Raw genomic sequence first — 21,771 nt, 5'->3', positions numbered from 1 at the left:
ATAAGAAACCAATCTGGTGGTCATCACCCATAAAAAGCTATACATCAGAAGGAGGAAACAAACACATGATAGAGCAAACTTCACAAAAGGAAAGGCATCACTGATCATTATTAGGAAGACACAATGATCGCTCATAAAATAATCCAAGGCCAGTTTCTAAAGACAAATTGCCAAGGAATGTAAGAATAACAACCACAAAGCCTTCGTTAGCTATACCAAACATTTAGATGGCAACTTCCAAATATGCTGTCAGCTACTGACAAATGGCAAGAAATACACTGAACCAACTTACATTGCCCACATCCTGGGGGACAGGTTCAGTGCAAACTCCCCTGCCATCACCCCCAAACGGGCCTGTGTCCATCCCAGAAGAATGCAGAGCCCCAGACTTCATGGACATGCAGGTAAAGGCAGCCCTCTCCAAAGCTAAGAACACAGCATCAATGGGACAGGATGGTGTTCCAGGCTGCGTCTTACACCAGCCCCAAAAGGAACTACACCCTCAACTACATTCACTGTCCAGACTCAACCTTGCCACAGGCTATGTACCCAAAGAATGGCATACACCAACAGTCATCCAGCTCCACAAAGGGGGTGCCACAACAGAACCTGGAAACCATTTATCTATAGGTCTACTCAGCCTGGTTTGCAAAGCTATGGAGCAAATTATCATGGAACCCATAAACAAAGGCATTGGGGACCTCCAGACACTGGACTCTACCCAACTTGGCTTTGTTAAAAGCAGATCCTGCCTCCTAAACCTAGTTGACTTATTTGAAACAGTTACCAAGGACATGGATGGAGAAGAAAGTAGTCCACACAGCCCACCTGGACCTCACTAAGGACTTTCGACACCATTCCCCACTCTGTCATCATGGACAAGCTTGCCAGCTTGAACATTAACAGCTATGTCACAGGATGGGTGGGCAACTGGCTCACAGATCAAACACACAAGTTAAGAGTTGCGGATGCCATGTCAGACTATAAACCAGTCACAAATGGCATCCCACAGGTCTTGGTTCTGGGACACCACCTGTTCAGTAGATACTGCTCAGAGGTACAGGCATGCACGGGAGGAGTATGGCTGAACAGGTTTGCAGATGACTGCTAACTGTGGTCCATAATCGACTCTACGGCTGACACAGACATCCTCCAGAAGGGTCTTACAGAGACAGATACCTGGTGTCAAAACAATGCCCTCAAGCAGAATGCCAAAGAATGTATAGTCATCCCCTTTAGATAAAACAAAGTGCACACAAAGTACCACATAGGTGGTAATCCAATATGTACAGAGAAAGTAATTATGGCCCTGGGGACCCAGGTAGATAGTAAACTCTCCTTTGATGATCACATGGCCAAAGTGTTTAGAAATTCCTTCTATGTAGCCCACCTAATGTCATCTAATGTAACCCACTTTGTCTAGTCTGATGATGTCACCATCCTACAAATATACCTGTGGAAAGGCGAACTCACAGTAATGTGTCTAGTGTGTTGTGTAAATGTGTATTTCTCTAGTATTCTAAAGTAATTAGGTAGGGGTTTGAATCCTGTAGTTGACAACTGTGTGTATCCGTGTGATCTCCTTTGAGAGGAGCAACCTTTTTGGAGACTACTAAAACACCTTCAAAGTGGTATACTTATCTTTGTCAAGTCTGATGATGTCACCATCCTACAAATATACCTGTGGAAAACAAAGCTTCCAGTAATGTGTATAGCATGTCATGCTAATGCGTAGTTCTCTAGTGTCATAAAAGTAGTTAGGTAGGGGTTTGAATCCTGCACTTGATAACTGTGTTTGTGTGTGATCTCCTTGAAGCGGAGCAACCTTTTCGGAGACTGCTAAAACACCTTAAAAGTGGTATACTTATCTTTGCCAAGTCTGATGATATCACCATCCTACAAATATACCTGTGGAAAGGAAAACTTGCAGTAATGTGTACAGCACATATGTTAATGCGTACTTCTCTAGTATCATAAAGTAGTTAAGTAGGGGTTTGAATCCTGCACTTAACAACTCTGTGTGTTTGTGTGTGATCTCTTTGGAGAGAAGTAACCTTTTTGCAGACTACTAAAACACCTTAAAAGTAGTATACTTATCTTTGTCAAGTCTGATGATGTCACCATCCTACAAATATACCTGTGGAAAGGAAAACTTCCAGTCATATGTATAGTGCATTGTGTTGATCTGTATTTCTCTAGTATCATAAAGTAGTTAGGTAGGGGTTTGAATACTGCACTTAACAACTGTGTGTTTGTGTGCGATCTCCTGGGAGAAGAACAACATTTTTGGAGACTACTAAAACACCTTAAAAGTGGTATACTTATCTTTGTCAAGTCTGATGATGTCACCATCCTACAAATATAAATGTGGAAAGGAAAACTTCTAGTAATTTGTATAGCACGTCATGTTAATGTGCATTGCTCTATTATCACAAAGAATTTAGATAGGGGTTTGAATCCTGCACTTGCTGTGTGTACGTGTGCTCTATGTGTCTGACAGTGTTGGTCAGTGTGTTGTGGGTTTTGCTTTTACTACTGTATGACATATCAGTATGACAACAGTATGTGCATTGCACATGTCAGGTAGCTGTGTGGCAAATACATATACATACATGTGACCTCAATTATTTTATAGGTGGAAACTCTGCTTTCTCCATGAACACATCTGTTATCTTTGCCAGAGTGTGCTTCCACTTTCCAGACCTTAGGTCACATCTGTATGCTTGTGACAAGCCCAGCCACTGCAGTGGTCCCTGGCCTAGGTCATCCGTGTCACACATACTCATTAAGGTTTCTATTGAATAGTGTGAGTGAGGGTTTATGGCTGAGGTATATTTCAGACCTGTTCAAACACAGCAAAGTCTATCAATGATGGCTATTCATTATAGGTGTACAACAACCTTTGTGGATATGCATGCAGACCCCTTATTGCTGATGTGATTCACCAAGGGATTTCAAAATACATTTGGAAATGTGATTACCAAAAGAGAGATGACATAACACTTGGTTGTATGTACACATCGGTACCTGTTCATCATGTTGGGGGCTACTACCTATGTGGTACTGTGGGGATACTATATTTTGTAAAGGTGGATGACTATGCTTTAGTTGACTTATAGCTTTACAGCATGGGTTTGACATTATAGCTTTACAGCATGGGTTTGACAACAGGTATCCATCTGTATGATACCCTTGTGGAGGATGTGTGTGTCATCTGGAGAATGCATTATAGGCCACAGTATGCATTTCCAGATGTGGACGGACATATCCCTACTGTGATTTATTGTACCTAAGAGAGCTATATGCCAAACAGGAGTGGTCTCAGGAATGGGTGCAGGTGAATACCACTGGTTACTGGCAAAGTATAGTACCTGAAGGATCCAAGTGTTACTGTGTGTCCTACATCTGTGTGTCAGTTGTCAAGACATCATCTAACGATTGTTTAAGGTCAGGCTGTTGAGGTTATGTATACTATCAGAATGCAAAACAATGACAGATAGTAACAGTATCACCCACAGCACAGTGTCAAACCATGTCATACACACATGTGTATACCCAAGTTCCAAAATGTGTGTAGTACAATGCATACTGGTCACCAATAGAAACTATGGAGTGTTACTGTGTAATACAGGGCATGCCACCCTGCCCATTTTTTCACTATGCATGTACATGCAAACAGTGCACCTCCACCATGTACACAAATGTACACCTGCAAATCTGTGCTACACACATCCCACATGTACTGTCCAGTCTCTAACACATGCTGCCAATACTACACACATCAGCCAAGTGGCACGTGGGAGGACAATAAACTATTGGAACTAACACTGGTGTAAACAATACTACATTGACAATAATAGCATTAATGCATCATGCCTGCTCAGCTACACCTTCAAGGATATCATTACACTTTACTGCTGACAACATGCTAACATTGCTATACTGCTATAAAGTCACCCTGTGCATCAGCACCATGTTAGCCTGTTCCTGCATCAATGTTACAGATGACAGGAGGTGGCGCAGGTTTCATCATATGCACAGGGTGTGTTGTTGGTTTGCCAGAGGCCTACACTGAGCCATACAATCAACATGTGTGTGTGTGTGTGTGTGTGTGTGTGTGTGTGTGTGTGTGTGTGTGTGTGTGTGAGGGCCAAGAGTACTGCTATGGGCCAATGTTGATGTCATGTGTGCGGGCATGTGTTAGCCCTAGGTGTCTGGTTTATGTGTGTGTGTGTGTGTGTGTGTGTGTGTGTGTGTGTGTGTGTGTGTCCACATGCACACAGTTCCACCATGTGATTGCCATATACAGGGATTTGTGGAACAGCCACAGACTGTACCTGCCAGGCTTTACAGATCACCGTCTCTGGCCACGGATATGGTACCTGTGCCTGGCAGGGGTGCTACTGACACTATCAGGTACTAAGCTAGACTGGGTACTATCCCCAGAGGTAGATGGATGTACACTGGACCCAGGTCCCTGCTGGGACTGTCCAGAGCCACGTGCATGTGGTCTTCTAAGACATTCTATCGACAGCCCACCCCCAACATTGCTGGGGCTGGTGCTGGCACTATGGGAGCGGCTGTGACTTGAGGGACGTCTATGGCAACTGCCAGCTGCTGATGTTGCTGGCATACATCTACGTTGATGTCTCAACTGTCCTGCACTGTCCTGACACATGGACATGACATTGCCGAGGACATCTAATGTCTCACTCCAACATCTATCAGTGACCTCAGTGTAATTACGGATGGCACCTGCTAGGTCACGGATACTGTCATTTAAAGCAGTGTTATGTGCCCTCTGTGCCCTTAGTCCCTGTCTGGTGTACCGTTCCATACGTGCCTGTGCCTCCATGACAGCCTGGAACATGCGTGAGGTTGTAAGACCTGTGGCACATCTGCCAGTGGCATGATGACCAGCAGTGCTCCGACAAGAACCCCTGGACATCTGCCTATGTGGTACCATTCCAGACATCTGGGTATGGCTGCTGGGCCGGGATGCATGTGCCATAGATACCACACTGTCCTGGCCAATGCCAACTGTACAATGTCCCTCAGCTAAGGGCATTGGTGATGGATGAATTGGCAGTATGACTGTGTGCATGGATGGGGTGGACAGCTGTGTAATGTTGATTGGTGGCCCAACGACAGACCCAGGCAAACATGCCTTTGTCTCAACACACCTATCCTCATTATCACTATTTGGCTCAGTGACATCAGGTTCCCTGCTGCAGTGAACCAGCCCAACCTCAGCACCTGTGAGAGGAAGAAATAAAATGCACTTTACAACCTGTACATGATGTCAGAACACATGCACACATGCACTAAAGCAGACACACACACACACACACACACCACCAGCAGTCCAGAACATACTAAATAGTGGTTTATGGTGGGGTACAGTATCACAAGCCAGTCATATCACAAGTGTCAGCATGCAGGACGTGTGTTGCTCAAAAGCATGCAGTGCGAGTGTAGACAGTCCTTGCTAATAACAGTATACATGGCTTTGATGCATGTGTGTTGTTGTTCAGTGACTGGCCTCACCCTGGAACGCAATGTATACATGGACACAACATTGCTGCGCAAGTATTAAAATCTCTGCAATGTCCTGTGCACCATCACTCACAGGTATACATATCATGGCTGAATGTGTATCTGTGTGTCACATAGATATCCATTTCTGATTAGAGCATCTGTGTCTTTAGCAGATAACTGTGGATACAGGTTTAGCACATGCATGCTATGTATACACACAGGATGAGTGGTGCACGTATACCTGATGGAATACCATTGCTCAACATAGCCATTGTACAGTGGTTATGGTGAGTGTAGAACATATTGCGGACATGCCAGGCATGCTACAACACAACTGCAACATTAAACATCACACATACCCAATGTGTGTCATGTGACCTATACACCCAATAGCATTGCAAGACATATATGTGTCACTTTGTGCAAATGGTGATTGCTATGCATATTGTGTATAAGTGAATATGTTTTCACACACACACACACACACACACACACACACACACACACACACACACACACACACACAATTGAGGTGTATAGCAATGAATGCTATGTGTAGTACTGTGGTTACTGTAACTGGATGGGGTGTAGTACCATGAGCCATCATGATGCAGCATCATGTGGTCACTCAAGGCTACTAATGTATGCCAGACCAGCACCTAGCATGCTGTACCTGAACTGCAGTACCATGGCTACATTCACTATTTCACAGACAGTTGTTACATGGGTTTGTAAGGTGCCCAATAGGGAGCATTGCCTAACATGAATGGGCTATGTGTTGAAGACTGTCGCACCACCCCATGATAGGCCTCTACCCCTCAGGTGTATTATGTGTGCTGTGTGGATGACATTTGGGATACTGGAGTGTGACCTTAGAGCGGGTGTCATAATACGCCATCTGTAGCATATTAATGTCTACTGCTTATGACAAAGTTGTGTATGTTGTGTGCATGTGTATCGACTCTGCCTATCCAATGTCCACTACAGTGTAGCCACAATTGTGTAGGATGCTCTGTGTATTGCATGTGTCTGAGGCAAATACTCACGTTACTGAGATGTGCATAGTCTCACAGCAAACATGCACAGCATGTATTATGCATATGTGTGTTACATGTGTACTTGGCCTACACCTCACCTATGACATGCACATTTTATTTGCAATATTAAATGTCAAACACACTCACCAGCATGGGTCTGCTGTCTTGCTGTCACACCAGAGGGACCTACAAGGATATGAGACAGTTTGTCAGTGGCAACAACTGTGGCATTGCTACTGTGGGTTTGCAATCTTACAGTAGTACAATGGTTGACAGTCACAAGCCTACAGATTATGTTCCAAATTATCAGTATTGCACAACACCAGGCTCCACATCTTCTAACTACACAGTACGCATCCCACATATGCATGATCTACCAATACAGGTAACACTAGTCTACAGATATGCCATGTTACCTGCACGCTCCATGTCAACTTGCTGGGTGGCTCCCGCTTCCATGATGATACATGTGTGCTGTTGTTGTTGTTGGCCAGGATCCACCAGGCTCAGGAGCAGCTCCTCAACACTGGTGAGGGGGGGATGGATGGTTACCCCACCACCTGTGGCAAGCTGTTGTCTACGGACATCAGACGCACGCTGCTGGACATGTCTAAGTAAATCACTGCAGTGATGGCGTACCTACTCATATGTCTGGTTATGCATGCCTATGTCACATACCCTACGGACAAAATCTTGCCACAGTGCAGTCCGCTCATGCTGGTCCTGGTTGGTTCTTGAGACCAGCAGGGTGTAGTGCTGAACCAGACTAATTGTTATTTGTTCCTCTTCAGCTGCACTATAGGTAGGGTTGCGATGGTGGGACATGACCCTGGAAGACAATGAAACAATATGTGTGAGTGAGTCATGTGGCACACTTAACATTCTAAAGTACAGATATCACTGAACTGCCATATATAGAAACCTATTGGCTGTCAGAGGATACACACTTTCAATACCACATATCAGTGCTCAACCCACAACTGCCCGACAGTGCCTGGCATAATCTATATATTAAACCATGTTCTGCACAGCAACAAAGAGAAACCAGTATGTAAGACTATACAACAGTACATGGTACACTGTATGCAACACAATGCACCACCTAGCCACAGGAGGTATATATCAAGCTAATGCATAAAGAAATATGTCATCCAATGCAATTATTGTAAAGTCCAGTTACAGTACTACCAGTATACCACACTAGTTGTTGATGGCAAACTCCTGCCTAACATATGTGCACATTCGTGAATATAGGTGGTATACTGCTGTACTAGACTATACACGTTGCTAGATACGCACTTATATCCTTTAACACACATATGACCGAGGGCATGTTACAGGCATACCCACACACACATCAGACATACATACAAGACACAAAGGTATGGCAACCCAGATGAGCTTTACCTGTGTACCATACAGTACTGTGTATCAGTACTTACAAAACCTTATGCCTGAGGTATGTAATCTGTGAGGACTACAGGGAACACACAAAACAGTGGTTCCAAGCAATGTGGACATACACCATACTGTGCTGTTTAGACCTACAGCGTCAGGTAGTACTACAGTTCATACGGGATTTGGATTCACCAGCAATACTAATCAATAAGCATACATGTACTGCTTTAGCCTACAATGGCACACCCCAGTCAACACCAAGGGACTATGTCAGACCGTATGCCATACTGCTTTTTCTGCCTAGCAATAGCATACATATCTTTTGCTGGGATCAGAGCTAGGACACAAAATACCATGACAGAAACAGTTTCCCACTAAACTATCACACATATACACAACTTTGACACATTCACCAACACATTCACCATTACACTCAGTCAACCTCACATAGCAATTATTGCAACAAGTACATGTGGGTGTGTATTGGTTCATAGGTAGGTAATAGGATATTGGCCCTGGGGCCTATAGAAGCCTAGCCATATGGTACCCTGGTCTTTGACACCCATGTAATTTAATTTCATGTGCACCTGTCAAGCAGAGCCACAGAGGTGATTCCCGCAGTGTATTTCCTATCTCCCATCCAATCATCAGAATTATTCATGACGACTGCTAATGAGGAGCTTTGTTTGCTATTGATAGGTAGTTTGTTCTAGAATATGGGATGTCTCTGAGATAGGAATCTATACCTCCAGCATCCTCCAGCATGTTCTGTTTATTGAGGTGACAAGGTTTAGGTCCCTAGAGCATGTAGCTCATAGGGATTGTAATCTGTTTACATGCAGCATGTCCAACAACTCTGGGTTTCACATAGCTTTGTATGTTAGGCAGAGGTCACCTCTGGGTAGGCGGTATGCGACACAGTCTAGCTGTGGTTTTGTGAGATGGTCTGCATAGGGCATCTGTTTGAGGCCAGTAATACTCTTTGTGAGGTATGTCTGTGTCTTTTCCAGTTGCAGTAGATGTCTTGTGAGGTACATGCCAAATGGGGCATTGTACTCTATAATAGGTTTTATGAGTGATGAGTAGAAGGGAACACTGACCTATTTTTCTCCAGATGACACACCTTTTGTGATGAGGTGTGCCATGTAGACAGATTACATGACTAGTTTTGCACTGTGATTATCAAAGGGGAGACTACTGTCCACCTGTGTCCGATGGTATCTTATCACACTTTAGCTGTTAAGTGAACTACCACCTATGTGGTAGTTCATGGGTACAGAGTTTTTACCAAAGTACTAAACTGCCCTTATGGGCCATTTTAAGCCAAGCACCCACCCCCGACAGAATCAAACCCTGCACCTTGTGTTTCTAAGATAAGCACCTTAACCATTATGCCAAACTCCCTTTTGCTGAGATCAGAGCTAGGACACAAAATACCATGACAGAAACAGTTTCCCACTAAACTATCACACATATACACAACTTTGACAAGGAATGCCAATGCATTTTAAACATTGAGCTTGAGTCCATGTCTTTGTCACAGTAAATATGACCCTGTCTCTCTCTCTCTCTGTGTGTGTGTGTATATATATATATATATTATATATACATACATATAAACATGCATTGGTGTACATATAGATATACATATAGGCACATAAACAGTCCACCTTTCATGGTGGGAATATCAATTATGCGAAGGTTGTGAGGTATACAGTTACGTAATAATATTGCACAGTCTTGTGCGGAATGCATTGAAGGTGTTCTCAGACCATGTAGCTTTAGTAGGCCACACTGGCTGCAACAATGCAAACCTGACAAATCATACCCACAGTGTTTAACCACCACATGTCATATACCAGCACTGTATGCTGTCTTGTTTGCCACACACTACAACCTACATAGAAATATGCACATAACAACCTTCACCAACATATATATGTTCACCCTTCACAAACAGTTGCAGTATGTCCCTTGCTCTATGCACATGTACAGATGCTAATATATCTGACACAGATATATCTCTCCGTATGTGTGTGCCATACACACACAAGGTCCACACTGTTGTAAGTCTGTGGACCTCACAGCTGACCTGTTGGGCCTTGCTGCAACATGAACAGGTGTCACATGTGAGCACACAGTAATATTAGAGTGCTAATATATAGCTGCAAATGCTAGATTAGCATAATAGCCTGGTACAGCAGTTGCCAATGCTAAGCTACACGTTAATATGATTATCATGCATTTGTTACTCTGTCACATCCATGTTTATATAGCTGTATGCGCTACTCCCCCAAACAGCCATTGTACACACTACTGTACAGAACACAGATAACATGGATCAGATGTTTGACATTTAATGCTGAGCTACATATGTCACAGTTATGTCCCACTGCACACAGCTACACACTGAATTGTCCATGGCAGTAGTTATGCAGGGCATCTGTGCATAGATACATACTGCTGCCACATATGGATGATATAAAAGGTATGTAGAGTAATCTTCAAAAAAATCTACTACATACCAGTAAATACATATCTGTTACATACCTTTCCTTTGTATATGTTTGTAGTTTTCAGTTCCTTTTATTTTTTTTTCTGTTGATGTTGTTGTTGATGCTAGTGTCTGTCTGTCTGTCTGTCTTTCTGTCTCTTTCTCGCTCAAGAGCTGCAATGTAATGATTGCATGTGTGGACAGCAAGTTCAGGCTGCTTTTATAGGTATCCACACATGTGCATGTGATGGCCTCTGCACCAATTGGTGGCCACCATTTGGTAATTGCATGCAGCCTGCTGTGTGGTAATTGCAGTACTCACTGTTATAGAAACACAATGCTATAAATTGCTAAGTCAGGTAGGCATAGCCCTTTCAGATTTCCAAAGTGGGGACCATGCTTGTTTGCTGTGGGCACCATTGTTTAAGTCAGAAGGTTGGTATACTTCTTATATCTGAAGCTAGGGGAGTAGTCAGTGATTTGAATGTTGTACTCGACTTGAATGTTGCCACTTCCAGTACACAGTTGTCAGTGTAGAGTTGTACTCACCCCTACAAATGCTAACACAAGATACATGGGAGTATGTAGTTTCTTTTCTGCTTATACAATTAACTGCCATACATAAGTAGTTACTGAGATGTATTCATTTGGCACATGAACTGTTTATGAACTGCTGTACTGTGAATATTAATGTACTCACTTCTGCACAGTTTGTGCTTTTTTATTGTTGACATTAGCACAGGATGTTCAAGAAAACTAGGCAATTCCAGTACTGAGTATGCCTACCTACATCCTTGGTGGACCCTGAACACACAGGTATATTGCACATTTAGATGGGGATTGTCCTGCTATGATACTGTGTGGGGGTTGTAAAGTGCTGCTGTAACATTATTTACTGCTAGAATGGCTGGTTCTCTTATCACAGTCATGTAATGCAATTCCACAACAACTGCTGGTAAAGTTCCACAGAACAGGTTTTGTGTTATGGCATTCCTATCTTTCCTTTACATTCACTCATTGTAATACATGATATATCTATTTCCGCAGCAACCTGCTGTATATCTACTGTGGCTTAGTGGTACTTCATGCAGCCTAGTGTGCACAAGGTCTGGATTTGAGACTGACAGTGGTGTTTTATTTTGCTGCTGAGCAGAACAAGGGCCTTCACATGCAGGGTGACTAAGGCACTTTTAAGCAGTTGTAAGTGGGTTTACGTGGGTTTGCGCGAAGCTTAGTAATACTTAGCTAAGCGCACACAAGCGCACACTCGTGCAAACCCACCAACTACTGCTTAAGAGTGCTTACGCCCGCTAACCCCCGCGCTCATTTCTTTGAAAGAAAAGAAAATGGGGAGATAGGAAAGTGGTGAAAAAGGGGCACAAAGAGGGAAAGACAGTAGGGAAAACAGCTCGGGATGTGCAGGACGGGTGTAGGGAAGATCCATAGCTGCCCATTTCTTTAACAGCAACAGCTGTGTATATGCAAGAAATTTGGAGGGAAATATGAAACCTTCCACCCCTGAGAGAGGGGTGAGGACAACAAAGTATGTTGTACTGCCAATTAAATATCAGTTTATGTGTCCAGCGGACATGTGTGCAAAATGGGCAGCTATGTATGGGGCGTAATTTTGTTTTTGGGAGCAGATTGCCCTTTTTTTTTTCAGGTGAGAGTGGAATGTGGGGTTGGGGAAGTAGGTATATTTGGGGAGGTAGGTTGGGGAGGTAAACAGACAAGACAAACAAGATGCATACAGGGGCAGAATATGACACATGTGGTGGGTGAACATCATTGATGGGGAAGGATGTTTGGAAATCGCAAGCCCATGAGCCCGCAGATGGCAACAGTGGAACTGAGATCCCCACCCATGGGCAGTCACCGCTGCACCTTTATAGCCCAGAGGGTGGCTGTGCTGGGGGGCTGCGTAAAAGGGGCAGACTCACCCATGAGTCAGGCCACTCGTGCCTCAAGCTGGCATAGAGGATCAGTGACTGAACTCTCGATCTCCCTACGCACCACAGCCTGGACCATTTGGAGGTTGATAGGTGGCCCTCCTCTGGCCACGCTTGCACGGGGGGACAAGCCCCATCCCCTGCAGTGCTTCCACCCAAAGGTGGTACATGGCCAACAGAGGAGGAGGTCCCGGGTTGGGCACCGGACCTGCTGGTGCCAGGTGCCATCGCCACCTGAGGTAGGACTGGTGGGTCTGCTGGGACCGGCCTTCCCATACGTTCTATATTTGGGAGGATTTAATGACAATATGGGTTGGTAACAGCATGCTATAGTATTCCCATTAACCCAACACACCAGAGTTCCAACAGTTGAACAGAAAGCATAACACATGCATATATAGAACAACAGTGGACATTTCAACAGCATGCAGGATTGATTGGTGGCAATAGACCACCAAGATTGTGGTATTTGAATGGGGCACATGCATCAAAGTAAATGCAGATATTTATAAACCAATAGGACATATGTCCCAACAAATGTTTTGAGATTAGACATACCCATTGAGGTGTGGAATTGCATTGTTTATGCACATACAGTAGGGTGTAAAAAGATACCTCCATTAACAACTTATATGTACTTATAGTTTACACTACATTCCTATTGACTGCAGGTATATATGCCCTACATGTATTATTACACTAGGCAATGTCCGTTAAATTGCATAATGGGTTTTGCTAGTTCTTTATATACCTGACCTGTATCTAACATACAAACTGTCCAGGATGCAGATGTCACTGCTATGTATTTATGTATTTTATTTATATTTATATATCTACATATCTGGATGTGTTCAGGTGACATTATCAGTTATATTTTAGCAGCCCCCTACATTTCTAGCAGCACAATGACATTTCTGGGGAACACAATAACAAGCTACTCATGTGCCAGATTAACCTATACATGCCGGCCATGAACCAACAGTTGAGGACTGTATATATGCTTAACAGCTACTGGCACTACCTTCATTCCCTTTATATGGGCCTACCCAAGTGTGGGTTGACAGCACTTATTACAACAGTACTATTTCTATAATGCAAGAGTACAACAACATATCAAAGAAAGTGACACGGACACACTCCAGGAATTTTACCTTTATTAATTGCATTACACACTTTTCTAGAGGCTCTCTCATTTATTTGATATTACAGTGCATGCAGAAGACTTATTCAAGATTTATTATACCTTTATTAATGGGTTACAACACTTTTTTCAGGCTCTCTCACTTATTTTACATAACAGTACATGCAGAGAAGTTATTCAAGACTTATTATACCTTTATTATTGGGCTACAACACTTTTTTCAGGCTCTCTCACTTATTTTGTATAACAATACATGCAGAATAATTACTAACCTGCCTGGTGGCGCAGTCTTAGCAGCCTATCTGCATAGGCTTGCTGATTTGCAGCACGGACACCTGCAGCTGTGAAGTAAATGAAGTGATAGAGACATATACCTATCCATAATATAGACTACAATAGCAATTTTTACATACTTCATTCCATGGATACCTACTCAGTAGTGGGGCATTTTCCATCCCACGGGCCTCCTGTATCCACTAGTTCAGTTGGTCCTCCTTGAGTCTCTTCAGGTCTGAGTAGTGGTGTCTGACCTGCTCACCAGTCCGAGGGACACCTGTGACACTGGTGAGATCATGTGCTAGACAGTTCCAGGCTTTTGCTTTGTATTCAGTGCCCTAAAACTGGCCCTGCAGTAGTCTATCATCATGATTATGGCCGAGGAGCCAAACCATTACTTTTGACTCCTCAATGCCCCACCGTTGCGCTTGAAATCAAGAGCCCTCTCCAACACCGGCCATGCTGCCTGCAGATGGGAGCTACAACCAGTTATGGCAAGTATTCCCGCCTATGGGGATTAAATATACCTAATTTCCCACACTTATTAGTGACTGGCCAGTTTTGAAAAATCTCAGCTGAAAGCAAGCCTGATTAGCACTGGGTAAACTTTCATTAATATGTATGTGTGTGTTGACAGTGCAAGCATATCAAAAGCTGTCATGGCTTAGTGGTTCAGTACTGTGATTATTGTGTACAGTATCCCGGGTTCGAGGCCTGTCATTGCTTTTTATTTTACTACTGGCAAGACCGGCTAAGAGGTGTGGCTGTGTTTAGCTGAATTTGCTCAACTTTGCCCAGCATTGCTCTACGTTGCCCAACGTTGTGCTAGTTAGCGCAGTGCGCAGCTATGCGCAAACATGTTCTGTTTGCGCTAGTTTGCGTGATGCACAGCTACACGCAAAGCCATTGCGCTAGTTAAAGCAGTGCTAAGCTATGAGCAATTATTGTGCTTAATACTGGTAAACTTTGCTTAGCAGTGCTTCACATTGCTTAATATATATTACTTATGCATTCATCAGTATGCATAACCATTTCACCTTCTTATATATATATATATATATATATATATATATATATATATATATATATAAAATATCGTTCACTACTACATAGGCCATTTCAATGCTTTTTACTAAAATTTAAAAGATAAATATTAGGAATTATTTTTATATACAAATTTCCTACAGAAAATAGAAAGGGGAGTGGTAGGACTTGAACCGGGAATGCCTCCTGTTTGTGCGAAGGATCTTCCACTACGCTATTGCTATTTGGCTTAATTTGCATATAAGTTTCTTATTATCCTCTTCGAGGTCTAAACTGCTAACTGTAGTTAAGCAATGGGCAAACCCGCGCAAACATGTGCAAATACGGGCAGCTATTTTGGGAATAATTAAAAAAAAATTAAAGTTTTACTTTTTCTAATTGTACAGGGGTTTAGAATGTGAGGGAGTGTAGTGTTGGGTATGTACACATTTGAGTGGAGTCGCTCATGTCAATTGACATTTGCTGATTGTGGGACTTGCAGGGGCATGGATTTTTGGACTGCTCGGCAGTCCGACACGCCCCCTGCACTTGTGCACACTCTGTGTTAGCCTTAGAGTTCAGTCAGCATGCCCTCATGAATATGCATGGTGCACTGACGTCTTACTCTTAGGTTGCAGTTTCCGTGTAAGACTTATTTAGTCATACACGGAGGATTAGTGAATCCTGGGGTATGTGTGTGTATGGCCTCAATACCCACTTGAGACATGCACTTAATACCTCTATCCTTTATAATTTCCTCCTTCATTTCAAACAAGATTGCCACTTTGAATGCTAACTAAGATATCCATCTCTTCAAAAAGATCTTATCATTTGATCTAAGTCCAGGTTACCTCATCATCTAGTCTTTCATATGGCTATTTCTCTGTTTCATTGAGTGACTACTCAAAAAATATAAATAAAAAGAAAACAAGCTGATTTCCTAAAACTACTGTAAGAAAACATTTTCACCTTTATATTCCTATAAATAGTATCATCAGTAACATCTAGACAGTAGTCCATATCTACAGAATAATCATAAGTACATCTTTATAAAAAAATCAGTGGTTGATTGCATGTAGCTCACAAATTCAATTAAGCTATTTCTGGCTTCCTTCCAGTATATATATATATATATGTGTGTCTATATCTATATATATATATATATATATATATATTTGTGTTTGTGTGTATGTGTACAGAAATCATACAAACATTCCTTTGACAGGACATACTCTTCTCCTAATATCACATAATTGAATTAGGATACAAAGAACACGTTACTACCATGGCTATGCCAAATAATTGATTATCAAATGTACATTCAAAGTGCATATTATTACTAAGTAGAAGCGATTACATAAATTAATCACTAATGTTAAAAAAAATTACATCCTATTAAAGCTACCCCAAAACATTCAAATCAATATCATGAACAGTAGCTGAGAATAATTTAATCATATCTGTAGTATAACAGTAGTAAATTACAATTCATATTCATAATATTCATTACTCAACCAGCTTAAACATGCCATGAGTCTTTCAGCATATCTGGGTTTTTGTCAAAAGATATTTTTAACTTAGCATCAATATAAATTGTTAGCGGTTAGATTTTATGACCACAGTGCAGCCAAAACAAGTCAGAAAGGAAATCAGTTACATCTTAGTGTAACTTATATACCCCAAAGATAATTAACTTGATGGGAGTATCCACTTTCAAAAAAGTCATTTAAAGCTGGAGAATTTATCGCTTGTAGCATTAAGTCATAGATGCAGAACAGAAAGATAATGGCAGAGTAGACATGAGGGATGTTGATCCTTCTATAGTGATCGAAGATAAATGGGAAGAAAGATGAGACCTGTAAGTGATAAGGCATCTCAATATGTGGGAGATTCAAGTGCAAGATGATTGCCCATATTGGAAAGTTAAAGCTGCAAATGAATGCCAGGTAACAATGTTGACATATTGTTAATGTGTAAGACACTGGAAGGTTGAGTATACCAATACAGTGAAAGATTTTTTTTCTGAAATAGGTAAGAGACTGTTCTTTGCGAGTGTTGAAATGTCGAACTATATTACAAATGTTTTTTTTTGTAGATTCATGTGATAGTTATCTTAAAAGTTTGAGTTAAGCAAAGACATGTGGTTAGAAATTCAGAACTGTAGACAACTGGTTAAACATAAGATTAATATAATGCAAACATCAGTTAGAAATTAAAACCAAAACGAATGGTGCCAGGGAATAAATGCTCCTAGTACACAGAAAAGATATAAAATAACACCACAAGCAGCACAGGAGCAACACAAGGCTGTCCAAGTCAGTTCACATGAAAGTAATCACCAAGTGTGAGTAGACGACTGTCACAGGAATCCAATGCACAGCAGACTGAGCAAAATCACACAAAATTGATTTATTTAAGGAAAAACTGGTAAACGCTTTCACCCAAGAAGGATTCTTCAGACCAAATACATTCAAATCAAAATAACACTGCATTATATACACCTGCAAGCCAACCAACATTATGACATCATATACTGTTTAAATAAAGAAATAAATGTTCCTAATCAGATAAAAAATATATAAAAAAATATATAACATACTGTTCTAAGGGATGTATTATAAATATATATAAAAAATTAAATATTCATATATATGCTCCCTCTCAACCTTCATTTGCAGACAGTTGGCTATTAAAACTTCATACAAAAAATACAAATATTTAACTATTCAAACTGAGTCCATATATCATAAATTATCCATGGCAAACAACTTGTATTAAAATATGTCATGTAAAAGTATAATAAATAATTCATCATAGAAGAATGCACCATATAAAATATAAGGACATTAATATTACTAATATAAGCTTATATATAAAGAATTCTATACAAAAAGTATTTGATCTTTAATTTTCTATTTTTTAACATGGGTCTAACAGGTGTTTTATCATTTAGACCAGGTTTCTGGTCAGCCCTCAACCTGATGATCCACCTAAGTTCACATCTCTTAGTATAATTCCTCACATCCCCACCTCTGATACTGGGTGTATTTACTTGTAAAACTTGAACCCTGAATGTGTGTTGTTCAGTAGTATCTAAGATATGTTTGGATAAAGCATTATTAGTGGACTTAATGCGTATGTTATATATATGTTCCCTGATCCATTCTCTTAACCACCTATCCATTTTACCAACGTAAAATGCGGTACATGCTACACACCTAGCTAAATATATGACATGCTCAGACTGACAGTCTGCTTTGACCTTAAATTGAAAACATTTGGATGTAACCGGATGGATGAAGTTGGTATTCCTATCCAAAAATTCATAGAAATTACATCTATTACATGGTACAGTACCCCAGTGGAGAGGATCTCTGGAGTTACTAGTTTGGACTTTAGGGTAACATAGTAGTCTATGTAAATTCATTCTGTTTCTATAGACAAAATGACGTCTACCTCCTACTACCTCCCTCAATTTGGGGTCCACAGTAAGTACTCCCCAATTCATATAAAATATGTCCCTAATACTGTTGCTGTCTTGTGTATAACAAAGTGATAACCTAACTTCTAAGTTACATGGACTCCTTTTCTCATTATTAAAATCAATTGTATTATTAAACCTACTCCTATCAGAAAAGTAAGGGCAGGCAGTATCTTCCCTTAGTAAATTACCTCCCTCAAAGCCTGCTAACACTTCTTGTAACTTATAGGATCTATCCATTAATCTATCCTTCAGTTTTAATAATTCACATTCAAACCCTTCATTTGTTGGATTCAATCATGAGGCTCACATGGCCTGTCCCCTGATTATATTCTTAAACAAAAATTTAGGGTGCTATGCTGTCTCTATGTAGAAGTGAATTATTGTGGCAAGATTTTCTATAAACTCCTGTATTTAGTAGCCCATTCATTAGCCTTTCAACATATACATCTAAAAAACAAATCCAAGTTTCATACTTCTCTATTGTAAATCTTAAGTACCTTGTAAGGGAGTTGATTTCATCAAAGGCATACTGCAATTCTATGTCACTGCCCATCCATAAAAGAAACAGGTCATCCACAAAATGAGTGTAGAAAATTACATATTTCTCAAAACTCTCTAAGGGGAACAATTTCTCTTTCTCCCAGTCTGCCATTACCAGATTGGTGTAGTTATTGGCACATGAAGTGCCCATAGCTATGTCATCTGTCTGGATATAGGCAATTTCATTAAATAGGAAAATGTTGTTTTCCAATATAACCTCTAATAATGCACATATTAAGTCAATATGTGCTATGGTATAATTATTATGCTCACATAAACATCTATGTATACTCTCTATACCTTCACTGTTGGGTATAATGGTAAATAATGGTAAATAATGATTGTACATCTAACGTCACCAATATATAAGGAAGGATTTGTGTTTAAGAATATAATTAGGGGACAGGCCATGAGAGCCTAATGACTGAATCTAACAAATGAAGGGTTTGAATGTGAATTATTAAAACTGAAGGATAGATTAATGGATAGATCCTATAAGTTAGAAGAAGTGTTAGCAGGCTTTGAGGGAGTTAATTTACAAAGGGAAGATACTGCCTGCCCTTACTTTTCTGATAGGAGTAGGTTTAATAATACAAATGATTTTAATAATGAGGAAAGGAGTCCATGTAACACAGAAGTCAGATTATCACTTAGTTATACACAAGACATCAACAATATTAGGGACATCTTTTATAAGAATTGGGGAGTACTTACTGTGGACCCCAAATTGAGGGAGGTAGTTGGAGACAGACATCATTTTATCTATAGAAACAGAATGAATTTACATAGACTACCATGTTACCCTAAAGTCCACACTAGTAACTCCAGAGATCCTCTCCACTGGGGTACTGTACTATGTAATATATGTAATTTCTGTGAATTTTTCAATAGGAATACCAACTTCATCCATCCGGTTACATCCAAATGTTTTCAATTTAAGGTCCAAGCAGACTGCCAGTCTGAGCATGTCATATATTTAGCTAGGTGTATAGCATGAATCACATTTTACGCTGGTAAAACAGATAGGCAGTTAAGAGAATGGATCAGGGAACATATATATAACATACGCATTAAGTCCACTAATAATGCTATATCCAAACATATCTTAGATACTACTGAACAACACATATTCAGGGTTCAAGTTTTACAAGTAAATACACCCAGTATCAGAGGTGGGGATGTGAGGAATTATACTAAGAGATGTGAACTTAGGTGGATCATCAGGTTGAGGGCTGACCAGAAACCTGGTCTAAATGATAAAACACCTATCAGACCTGTGTTGAAAAATAGAAAATTAAAGAGCAAATCATTTTTGTATAGAATTTTTTATATATAAGCTTATATTAGTAACATTAATGCCTTTATATTTTATATGATGAATTCTTCTATGATGAATTATTTATGACAGATTTACATGACATATTTTAATGCAAGCTGTTTGCCATGGATAATTTATTATATATGGACTCAGTTTGAATAGTTAAATATTTGTAAGTATTTTGTATGAAGTTTTAATAGCCAACTGTCTGCATATGAAAGTTGATATGAATATTTAATTTTTTTATATATATTTATAATACATCCCTTAGAACAGTATGTTATATATATTTTATATATTTTTTTATCTGATTAGGAACATTTATTTCTTTATTTAAACAGGATATGATGTCATAATGTTGACTGGCTTGCAGGTGTATATAATGCAGTGTTATTTTGATTTGAATGTATTTGGTCTGAAGAAGTCCTCTTGGGTGAAAGCGCTTGCCAGTTTTTCCTTAAATAAATCGATTTTGTGTGATTTTTACTCAGTCTGCTGTGCATTGAATTCCTGTGACAGGCATCTACTTACACTTGGTGATTACTTTCATGTGGACTGACTTGGACAGCCTTATAATTCTCCTGTGCTGCTTGTGGTGTTATTAGTTAGAAATTCTTTCCCCACATTCATTGATTTACTCATTATTCTAATGTACCAGAATATAATTGGAAAGGGACTTCTATCTAAAATATATAAGGTACTTAAGAAATCCACAGTATGTCACAGAGAAAGCTAATGGGGTTATTTTAGAATTGTTAATAATAACTCCTTAAGTGAAGATAATAAAAAAAATAATACTCCAATCTTCAAAACTACTTCATTACTAAGGTGGAAGATATTTTCTTGGAAGTTCTTACACAGAAATCAGAAAGTTCTTTCTGATGAAGTTCTGTTGTGTGAGGACAAAAGCTCTAAATAAAAGGCCTTTTTTATACTTTATATCTTGGAAAGTTCCTTGGACTCTGGCTCTAGCTTCATTTTATTTGAAGGTTTGGTTTTACTATAATGCTACACTTGTGTTTTTATTCCAAGTTCTTACACAGAGCCTTTATTACAACACATAAAGTTGAATTGATGTATAATAAAGACATATGATGCTGGAGATGTAAACTAAACATTAAAGCTGACTGGCAGCATATGTTTTACGATTGTATAAAACATAAAACATATTGGGATAATATGAATTCTGTTTTACAGTCCATCTTTAATGATATATTTATGCTGACAAAATCTCTTATTTTATTTACTATACATATTCTCACTTGTGTCATGAAAATAAAATACCCTCTTTTATGGACTATCTTAACATTAGCAAGAAAAGTTATCAATAAGAACTGGAAGAATCAGAATACCTCTACTATGAAGGAATTTGTACACTTGGCACCTCAAGTCTGTCATCTTGAACTTATCACGATCAAGACAAGAACATCAAGAATCACCTCTTCATATAATATATGGTTGAAATTCAAAGAACTGCTGGATAAACAGACTTTAATAACTAACAACTACTCATCACATTTCCTTTTTAAAAAGCTTTGTTTTATAGTAGACACCATAGTAAATAGTTATTTTA

The sequence above is a fragment of the Protopterus annectens genome, chromosome 7.part0, assembly GCF_019279795.1.
Source record: "Protopterus annectens isolate FY-2018-M chromosome 7.part0, PAN1.0, whole genome shotgun sequence".
Lineage (NCBI taxonomy): Eukaryota > Metazoa > Chordata > Ceratodontiformes > Protopteridae > Protopterus > Protopterus annectens.
This window is presented reverse-complemented; position numbering follows the sequence as displayed.